Source organism: Equus przewalskii, chromosome 23 (assembly GCF_037783145.1).
Source record: "Equus przewalskii isolate Varuska chromosome 23, EquPr2, whole genome shotgun sequence".
NCBI lineage: Eukaryota > Metazoa > Chordata > Mammalia > Perissodactyla > Equidae > Equus > Equus przewalskii.
Window position 1 is genome coordinate 18,587,553 of NC_091853.1, and position 11,014 is coordinate 18,598,566.

Sequence of the window (11,014 nt, forward strand, 5' to 3'; positions counted from 1 at the left end):
GAAGAGATGGGGAACTTCTGGTCACTTTCCTCTAGTTCTCCGTTTATTTCGGGATGTAAAACACTACTACTATGGTGGAAATGTACAGATGCCTCACTAACATGGAAACTGGGCAGTATAAATTAATTTTAATGTCACTAGACTAGTTTATTAACATATGTTGTTAATTTCCTTCGTTTTCTTCAATCTGTTAATTACCCCCTTGTGTTCAAACTCTGATTTGGTAACTGGAGAGAGTTAAGTCCATGACATAGGAGTTTAGGGCTCTCAGAATTTTTCTGTATTAGAAAAATAGTTTTTTTTTTTTTGGTGTAAACAGCAGAGTAGAGAAATAAGCAGCAAGAGGCAGAATAAAGAAGTAAATGTTAGAATGAGCTTTAAGATGGCAATAAAGAAATGGAAATTAGCGATAGGTTTCAAGAAAGAACCAGGGATCTTATGAGAGATTTTTACATTAAAGGAGAAAGATTGTTTTTTAAACTGCATCAATCTCTTTTTATTTCATCTGAATCCATATTGCATCCTGACCAAAGTTTCTCCTATGCTTAGATCTCAGAGATCATTGCCTACATATGAACTGTTTTTCGTTTTTGTCTTTGTGGTTTGTTTTTTTTTTTACTAATAGCATCTGTAATTTTTAAAATAAAAATAACCATTTCGAGAGGACCATGACAGACGCCTTACATACAATGTCTCGTTTGGTTCTCAGGGACAGGTAAGATTCTTATGCCCCATTCTACAGATAAGGAAAGTACAGTTCAGGCGGGTTAAGCAATTTGCCCAGACTTACAGCTTTGGACAGATCCAGATTCAAATGCCAGGTATAGCTGATTCTAAACCCTGTGCTCCTGTTTTGTCTCACTTCCTCTTTAAAATGAGATCCCAATATTTGCTAAGGTTTGTGTGTTTCCCCATTTTCGCAGGCAAAATCTCTTAGAGCAGTGGTTCTCCAAGAGTGGTCCTCTGATCAGTAGCATCAGTATCATCTGGAAACTTGTTAGAAATGCAAATTCTCTGACCCCACTCCAGACTTACTGACTCAGAAACGGGTGGGGAAGGGTGGGTGGGATGGGCCCAGTAATCGGCATTTTAACCAGCCCTCCATGCGATTCTGATGCACATGAAGTTTGAGAACCACTGCCAAGAGGAATCGAGAATTGAGCAGCCCCATTGCCATCTAAGCTTGTGATTGATCATCTGGCCCACACATCATGCTTGCTTTCCAGATGCCACTCCTGGAGAATGTTTCTCACTCTCTCTTTCAGGTTCCCCAGCGAAGCAGCCAATGCATGATGATCTGAAAGTCCTCCACAGATTTTGTTTTGGTTTGAAATGGTATCATACAAGCTTACACTGGTTAAGTAAACAGGCAGCATTTGAACAAAACCTAATCTGGATACTATGGTGGATTGCAAAAGGTTATTGTGCTTTTGGTTAACATTCTCATGTCTCTCCACTTCTGCTTTTGTCCAGAACAGGAAGCGGAAGTTCTAAACTACCACGAAGCCGGCTCTTGGTATTTCCGGACGTGCTGAGACCAGAAAGTAGCGGAAGAGACAAATTTCTTGTTAGAGTTCCAATTTTATTTCCAAGTCAAGGTGCACAGGATCAAAGGTCTCTTAAGTACAGATCGGCATCCCAAACTTTGATGCTTATCTAAATAAACAGCATGGACCTCTGCTCTACTAACTGTAACATAGGCAGGTGACTGAGATGAAGAAAGAAATAAGTGCTAAGAACAAGGGGAAATTCCCACCTAAAAACTGACAACAACAATACTTGAGCTTGTGGTTGCCATCCTTTTCCATTTTCTAAGATGTAGGTGATCAAACTAATAAATTGAAGACTGAAGGTCTTAGAACCTGAATAAACTAGGAGGAAAAACAATTTCCACGAATGGGTTCTTTCATTACGATAAAAAACAGCAGAAGAGCTTTGAGTTACCCTACCAAGAATTTTAGCTGCTGTTGTGACTAGATAGTTTATTTCCGTTACATGATCTCTAAAATGAGTTAAAGCATATGGAAGTGGAAGAAACAGAGAGAAAAGATCATACCATGTTTTCTATTTATTATTTAGCTTAGATTTTCTCTTTCAATTTTGTTTGTTTCTACAGGGAAGAATAATTATTCACACTGCAAGAAAGCAAAGGAAATTCAGATTATTTTTAAAATAATGGAACTTCTAGATGAGTAAACCTGGAAGATAATTTGTGAACCAAACGAACACCTTTTGAGTCTGGTTGGGGAAACTGATCAAACCCACTCATCTAAAAAGGAGGTGAGGGGTTTTCTGCTGTCACCAGGGCCTCCCTTGTGTAGGTCAGTCTTGCTACTGCAGACAGATGAAATAAAACTGGAGGGCTATTTTAGTCATACTCATGGTTTAAAATCTTCAGAAGCACTCGTCTGGCACTGCTGTCTGTCAAGTTAAAGGGAATTAGTTATTCAATACCAGCAATAAAAAGTCTGCACTAAAATAATGCCATCAGCCCTTGTTAAATGTACTCATGATCAAGAGATATAACAACAGTGTTTTCCCTACCTTAGACCTAAAGCTTGAAATTTCTAATCAGTGTCTCTCCGCTTTGCCACCTGATATTGTGCTGCTTAGAACTTCCTGAAATATTTGCATGCCATATTTTTCCTAAACTGTACAAAAGCACACTGATACACAAGCACTGTGTTTTCCCCTAGCTTAAAATAATAAGTCAGTTTCTGGCACAATCTGAGAACACGTGCAACTCTAATCTTAGAGGAGAAGTTCTGGATTCTAAATTGAGCCCGGCTATGAAAACTAATCTTTGCTTTAGATCTCCACCTTGTGGTTAGATGTTTAAAATGTAAATTCCTTTGGATTTTACGATCCTGGTTTATAGATTCTTTTAAAAAGGAAGTCAGGGAGGACATTGTCTGAAAATAACTTAGTTGAGATGACATTGTCTGAAGATAACTGAGACTTATGATTGGATGTTTAGAAATGTATACTTCAGATTTAGCTTACTTCAGAATGAATTGTCCCTCTGAGGCACTCATTTGCCACTTTTTGTTCAACTACCTTAGGAAATTAGTTTTGGGTTTCTTAAGGACGGAAGAGGCTTTAGGAGACCATCTTTTGAGTTAGTGCTGGCATGGAAGAAGCCAATAAGAGGAACCTCATTAGTAAAATCTTGTCTTGCCTTCAGTAACTCCAGTGGGTGGATTATAAGCGGTCCAGAGCTTACAACCTGAGAACACTGGGGGGAAATGTAAGAAATACTCCAATACGTAGTTTAACTTGATCCAAGAAAGCAGACAGGTGACACCTAGAGCATCCTGTGATTTCATTTTCTGTGCCCTCATCACAATATGGTAACCCTGTATGGCATCCAGTGGGTGTGGAGCAGCTCTCTATGCAGCTCATAGACCACGTAGCCCCGGCATGAGGTCCTGCTTTGAGTGGGCCTGATGAGCCGGCCTCAAGAGTAGAGCTCTTGGATTAACACGAGATTTGATTTACAGAACTTGGCTAACAAAACACAATATCTTATTACAAAACACAATATCTTATTATACTTTTTTGTTTACATGTTATCCTTGACTACTGTCTTTTTTTCACACTCCAACAGCAAATGGTGACACTAGCTAAAAAATATACCCACCATCTGACAACTTCTCATCACTTTCATTGTTCATAGCAACCAGACCGATCCTATTAGAACATAAGTCAGATTCCTGTCACTCTTCTGCTTAAAAACCTTCCATGACTCTCCTGTCTCTCACAAGAAAAGGCCAAGTCCTCACATTGCCCTTCAAGACTCGCTCTCCCTGGCCCGTGTTACCTCTCCAACCTCATCTCCTCTGTCACCTGCCCTCTTCCTGCTGCAGCCACACTGCGGCCTCCTGGATGGTCCTGGCACAGAAAAGCCTTTGAATCACTGCTCCATCTGCCTGGACTGCTTCCTTCCAGACATCCACATGGCGTGCTCCCTCACTCTTCAGGCTTACTCAAAATTCATACTTCTTTCCGAGCCACCCCATTGAAAACTGCTCCAGCCCCCCTGCACTCGTAGTCCCACTTCACTGCTTTATTTTATTTTCTCAGCCCTTATCCCACATACTGTACATTTTACTTATTTATCTCACGTATTGCCCATCTCTCCCCTAGAAGGTAACCTCCAGGAGGAGGGGCTTTCCTTGTTTGGTCCACTCTTGTATTCCTAGGGCTCATGACATTTCCTAGATCAAGGTGGGTAACAATAAATATTTGCTGAAGGAGTGACTGTCTCACTCAGTCGCCTTGAAGTCCCTGGGGCCACGTCTTGCCTGTTTGCACTCTGGCACCTAGCACAGTGCCTGGCACTTAGTCCATTCTGAAGAAATGTTTGCTGGATGAATGAATGGCTGTTGAAGTGCTTTCCTGAGAACTCTCAACTTATTGAGCATGTAAACATGGAATGATTGCATTTTTTCCTTATTACTGATTTCAAATGTTCTCTGTTGAACTGCTGCTAAAAACCTCTTCACCACATTTCATATTATTCCTGTCAGTTTAAGTAATGGGACAGTCTTATTTGAGTCTTTAAGACTATTCATTTGAAAACTTCATCTAAAGCTTTTTTCCTCCCATTTCTCTGACCCTGTCTACCCGGTGATGCGAAAATCGAGTGTATGGACTTTCTTACATACTCTTTCTTCTTTCTTTTCCCTTTGGAACTCCCTTCCTACCTCTCATCTGGCCCTGGGCTCGCACAGGTTCTTGCAGTGCGCATTCAGACGACTTGGCAGGAAGGGAGAAGCTCTGCTCCCCTGGCTGGTGACAGGTTCATGGTGTACAGCACCGTTTCTCAGATTTTCACGTGCATATGAATCTCCCACTGGTCTTGATAAAAAGCAGGTTCTGATTCAGGAGGTTCAGGGTTGGGCCTGGGATGCTGCATTGCTAATCACTCCCAGGTAATGCTGATACTGCCTGACACTTGAGTATCAAAGGAGAGAGGCATCCTCTGCTTGTTCTAGTTTGGCCTGCTTCTGTCTGATTCTGGTAGCCTGTGTTGATATGGTGGTCTCTGCAGAGGAACTATTGGTGGCTTTTAGGGGGCACAGCTCAGCTTCATTTTGGCTCCTTCGTTGCCACCAGGAGTAAAAGTTCTAAACTATTCTCTAGTTTGTGCCACCTGTGCAGTTCCCAAGGCTCCTACCCTCTGCGAATCTCTGTGTGCCTCCATATGGAGCTAAGGGATGAGACAGGTGATAAGACACATCCTCGAAGGACCCTGGAGAACTGGGATTGGGGAGGGGCTTCTCTATGCCCCTCCTAGACCCATCACAACAGTCCCATCAATCCTTGCAGATGTGGCCTCCTATGTCTATAGTTTCCTAACATGGGAGCACATGTTCAGCAGCCCTCCCTTCTCCCCCAGATTGGGGAGGGGACTGTAAAGGCAAACACGCCACAAGCCTCTTCTCTGAGAATGTGCTGCCTCGACACTGAGACAGGTCTCGCCAAGCTTGGCTCCTGTGCTGGGATGGATGTGGATCTGTGGACTCGGCAGCCCAGTGGGGAACCAGCCAGGAAATGGTGCCCCTTTCTGAAGGCACCCTGCTCTCCTGTAGGGATTTTCTCAGAGCGTCCCTCACTTGACTTCTGGAAGGAAAACCTCCTTCTGCCTCTTCCCAGAAAGTGGGAGAATAGCCCCCTTCCCACAGACACTTGACCCTCAAAACCATGGATGATGACCTCCTCTATCAGTCTTCTTATAGGACCCGGCAGTACACCCATCCTGTGGACTTTGCCTCCATTTTTGGATCCTCCTTTTCTCCTTGTTTCTCTCTAGCTTCAGCCTGGACTCAAAATTAAAAACTTCAGAGGATGGTGGAGACCCTTTCCCAAACAAGGAGCCAGGGATGGATAGGGAGCGATGGTCCATTCTCCTTGGTCCCCATCCCAAGGATGAAGCAAGAGCTGAGCACCTCCTCTCTCTTATACAGGTCTTTTCCTCTTCTCTCTCCATCCCAGAGATGTGAGTTCTTCCTTTCTTTCTACAATCGAGTCTCAATTGACAAAGTGCCACCACCTGCCCTGGGTCAAATTCAAATCCTTACCACCACCACCACTCCATGTTCATCACTTCTGCATCACCTCCAGCCTGACTCCCCATCTGCAGTCTCACCCTCAAGATTTTGCATAGGTTAAGGCTAGTTCTGACCTGCTCTGAAAGTTTCAATAGTTTCCCATTACCCAAATCTGTTTTCTTAGACAAAAACAGTTAGCAGCATGAGTTGATCCATCAGAGGACATGGTCCTTTCTCCATAAGTCAAGTGAGCTGAGGATATAGACGTTCTCTGGCAGTTACTTTCCTCACATTACTTTAGGAATCGCTTATGTAATATGTCTTCTCAAAGAACTGTCTGTAACTCATGGAATGGAGTTGGATGGAGTCTTAGAGTTCCACCAGGCCCACTCCTTCATTCTGGGGTAAGAAATCCTATCCAAGCGAGATGAATAGGTTTCTGTAAGGTCCCACACTAGCAGAACCTAAGCCTTGCTTATTCTACTACACTGCTTTAAACATTTGTCTTGAGAAAGGAGGAAAAAACAAAGGAAGAAAAAGCAAAGCTTAAAGTCCTAAGGGGTTTTGCTCCTAAAAGGTCTTATCATAAATTATTTTGTATAGTGGAGAATCCTTCTATGAAGAGAATAATTTCCCCTATTTATATCTTTTCTGTTTTTCCTATTCCAAACTCACTGAATTCGTATACCTCAACCGTTTGTCCATGGAAACATGGATCATTAGACTGTGAATTATCCATGAAATTTAAAATTCAAATATGAATTGTTCACGCCTTTCTTTCTTCTAAGCCTTGGGTATGTGAACTTATGAGAATTCACATGGCTTAAAGTAGTCATGAATTAAACAGACATTTGGCTCCAAGCGTTGCCAAATGATTTCTGTATCCCTGAGCATGACATATTAATAAGGTGCAAAATGGCTTAACCAACAAACCCACAAGAGTCTAGCTTTGTTTATTCTCCCCTGTTGGCAGAAAAACTGGAATGAAACCATATTTCATACATGTGAAGCTAGCCAGACATTGTGAGCATGTGGTAACATGAGCCTTATCTCTCAGATCAGTACTATTGGAATAAGCAAAGAAAGGGAAGCCGATAGCGATTGTTACAGCGATTTTGAATTTATTGTGAATGCAGTTCCATAAGACACTTTAGAACTGCTGCCAACTCATCATGCTGCAGCGAGTGGCAGCTGTAGTTGATCATGCCAAAGGCCTGGCCCCAAGAATGCCCAGCTAGAAGAAAACACACAGAAAAACTCTTAATTGATTTAACAGATGAACTAGAAAGTGATAATTCACATTGCCAAATAATTTTCATTTTTGTAAAATGATTTGGTAACCATTTTCCTAATAAGCTTCCTCAGGGCTGCTGATACATCATTTTTAGAAAATTAAAACCGTGATTCACCTACAACTATGAAATGAACACATGTCAAAGGTATTATTCACTTATTTATTAATGAGGGAATTGGAATGATGTTAAGATGATCTCAAAGAGCATTTGAGGACTTAGATACTTATAGGCAATTTAATAAAGGAATGTTAGGATAAGATTGCTGGACTAGATACAAATAACTGGTTAATAGCCTATAGGGCTATAACCATACCTTTGGGATTATCTGTTCCAGAAAACAGACATTATTTACATCTGTGCTGCACAAAAATCTACAAGTTGCATGGTAACATCACCGTCTGGGAGCTTTTATTTTTTTTTTAAAGGTACTTATTTTATTTATTATCATTATTTTTGTGTGTGTGAGGAAGATTGGCCCTGTGCTAACATCTGTTGCCAATCTTCCCCTTTTTGCTTGAGGAAGATTGCCACTGAACTAACATCTGTGTGAATCTTTCTCCATTTTACGTTGGATGCCACCACAGCATGGTTTGACTAGTGGTGCTAGGCCCACGCCTGGGATCTGAACTCGTGAACCCTGGGATGCAGAGCGTGCAAACTTAACCACTATGCCACTGGGCCAGCTCCCTGTCTGGGAGCTTTAATCAGTAGTAACTAGTGAATGAAACAATAACATTCCCTAGATAATACACAAGTGGGTCTTCAACCCATCTGATACTGACAGGACTCACCATTTACTCTCTCTTTTTCCTTTTTCCAATTTTGGATACTTTTCCTTAATGAGGAATTAATTTTGTTTAATTAACGGCATGATGTTTTAGTAATATAGACATTCCACAAATATTTATATAACTACCTGGAAAAGAAGTTCAAATTACGCGATAAAAATAAGAGTTGTGTATGGAAGAATGGAAAGTACCTAGAGAAACCGTATGAGATGAGGCAAATGGGCCGAAGGACCCCTTGGACTTACTACTGCTATTTATCAAATGCTTACTATGTGCCAGGTATCACATTAGGTGCTTTATAAGTCCTATATCTAATACTCATATAATGCTCCTGAAAATAACTCTTGTATGATAAGAAAACTGAGGCTAAGGGAGTTAGATAACTTATCTGCAGTCACACAGCTACCCCCGATTGTGGGGCTCCAAAGCTTGTGCTTTATAGAGAGTACTCTGTACTCTGCCACCTCTCACCATATCGCTATGGGGACAAGGATCTTAAAATTTTGCACATTTAACTTTAAGCACAAGTATTGACTCAGTAGGTGTCTCAGTATGAAACCTGGAGCTGATATTTAATGGAGATTTACTGATTGCTAGCTGCTGTGCACGTGCCTTGCCCTCGCTGTGTTATTTAATCATCCCAGCAACTCCATGAGGGGGATTAGAAAGCATCCTTAGTTTACAGTTTAAGACAAAACACAAATGCTAATTCACTATAGCACTATTTGCTCTAATTTAAGAATCTTCAAATGTCTTGTGGTATACTGTGTCTATAAAATGGTCTTTTTCCTTCTCAGAGTTTATAATCCAAGAGAGATTGTGTAAATGTAAGAATAGATTGATATTTATAAAACTACGCGAATATTGAACAGAAACACAGATTAAGCAGAGATGTACATCATGTTCCATTAGCAGCTTTTCTAAAGCACTGTGAACATTTCAAAGAGAAAAAATGTATCTTTGGTACCTTTTAACTTTTGGAAAATCATGAGCTTGCCTTATGATGATGGTGCAGAGACGAGTTGAATAATTTGGACTTTCTGACTCCTGGCCCTCAATTCAGAAGGTGGAATTATATATCCTAATAGTCTGTCTTCATTAAAAAAAAAAACTCTAGGCAGGAGGTTTCTTGGCAGGATACAAGACTTGAGAAACACAAATTTCTCATATTCACATTTTATTTTCTACTTTTATTGTAGCTAATAATCCCAAATGGCTATCATGGGGTTTATCTATTACTTATATCTTGTCCAAAGAGAGTGTTCGAACTGATGGGTAGAGAACTGTAGACACTTCTGTATTTTGGGAAGCTGAGCACATCTGATTTAAGATTTGTGAAGTTTAAATGAATGCACATTTTAAATACCTTGTCTGACCATTCTAACCTATTAACTGCAATCTACGTATCTGTTCTACGTATCTATCGATTATGAGAATTTTACTGGATGGGTGCGTGGAGAATCCCAGAGTCAGGAAGGCCCTTTAGAGATCATCATGTCCAAATTCTCTTTCAATGAAGGTATCTGTTTCCCAACATCCTTACTGTACAATCGTCCAACCATAGGGAATTGTCTGTGCCCCCTTGGGCTCTTAATAACTCCCAGTGTGTCAGTTTCCTAGGGCTGTCATAACAAATTACCACAAACTAGGTAGCTGAAAACAACAGAAATTTATTCTCTCACAGTTCTGGAGGCTAGACGTCTGAGATCAAGGTGTTGGCACAGCCATGCTCCCTCTGAAGCCTCTAGAGGAGGATCCTTCCCTGTTTCTTCCAGCTTCTGGGAGCCCCAGATGTTCTGTAGTTTGGGCAACATAACTCCAATCTCTGTCTGTGTCTGTGCCTGTCTCTTCTCATGGCTATCTTCCCCTCTTATAAGGACGCCAGTCATATTGGATTCAGGGCCCACCCTAATGACCCCATCTTAATTTTGTTACATCTGCAAAGACTCTATTTCCAAATAGGGTCACATAATTGGTAGCAAGGGTTAAGACTTCAACACATCTTTTCGGGAGTCACAATTCAATCCATAACACACAGTACAACCCAAAGAACTAAATGACTTGCCTCGGTCTATCCCATTGCTTGCTCTGTTCTTGGCTTCTTGGCTAAGAATCCTCCACATCTATTCAGTCCTGAAGCCTAGTCCGCCATTCTTTCCTTTTGATCCCAAACTGCGTGTCCTGGTATTACAGAGAAATTTCAGACCCTCACAGATCAGACTTACCCGACTCAGTCTTAATTCAGCCATTCCAGGAAGCCTGTTCTATTGTAGTATAGGTTAAATGGTTCATAGTTCTTTTCTATTTTTGGTACAAAATCTGAATCACTGTAACTTCCAGCCTTTGGTCCTAATTCTTTTTTTCTGTAGTAACACATAAAACAGTACATCTATTCTTAAAAATAATTCCATATTTTTACATCACTATAATTTACAAAGAGATTTCATATTGTCAAATTAAATTGCAACAAAAATTTCTTGTAGCTTAACGAAATGAATTGTCCATGGTCATACAACCTTTGAGCTGCAAAACGTGGATTCCCCCAAAAGTCATCTGACTCTAGGGTTAGTTCTTTATATTGTGCCTGAATTGTAGTCCTTTTCCTTACCACACTCTTTTAAATATTTGACCAAGCATTTACATATCCTACCTCTAGTAGACCCGTTCTTACTTATATTCCCAAGATCAGGTTTTGCACAAATACTCCAGGAGCTGTAAATGAGGATGTTCTTGGCAGTGCTACTCAGAATAGCAAAACCCTGGGACAGCCTGACAGCCCATTGACAGGAGAGTGGGTGATCAGCTACTGTATATTCATTCAATGGAACATTATTTAGCCGTCAAAATTATTGAACAACAACAGTAAGGATGGATATTA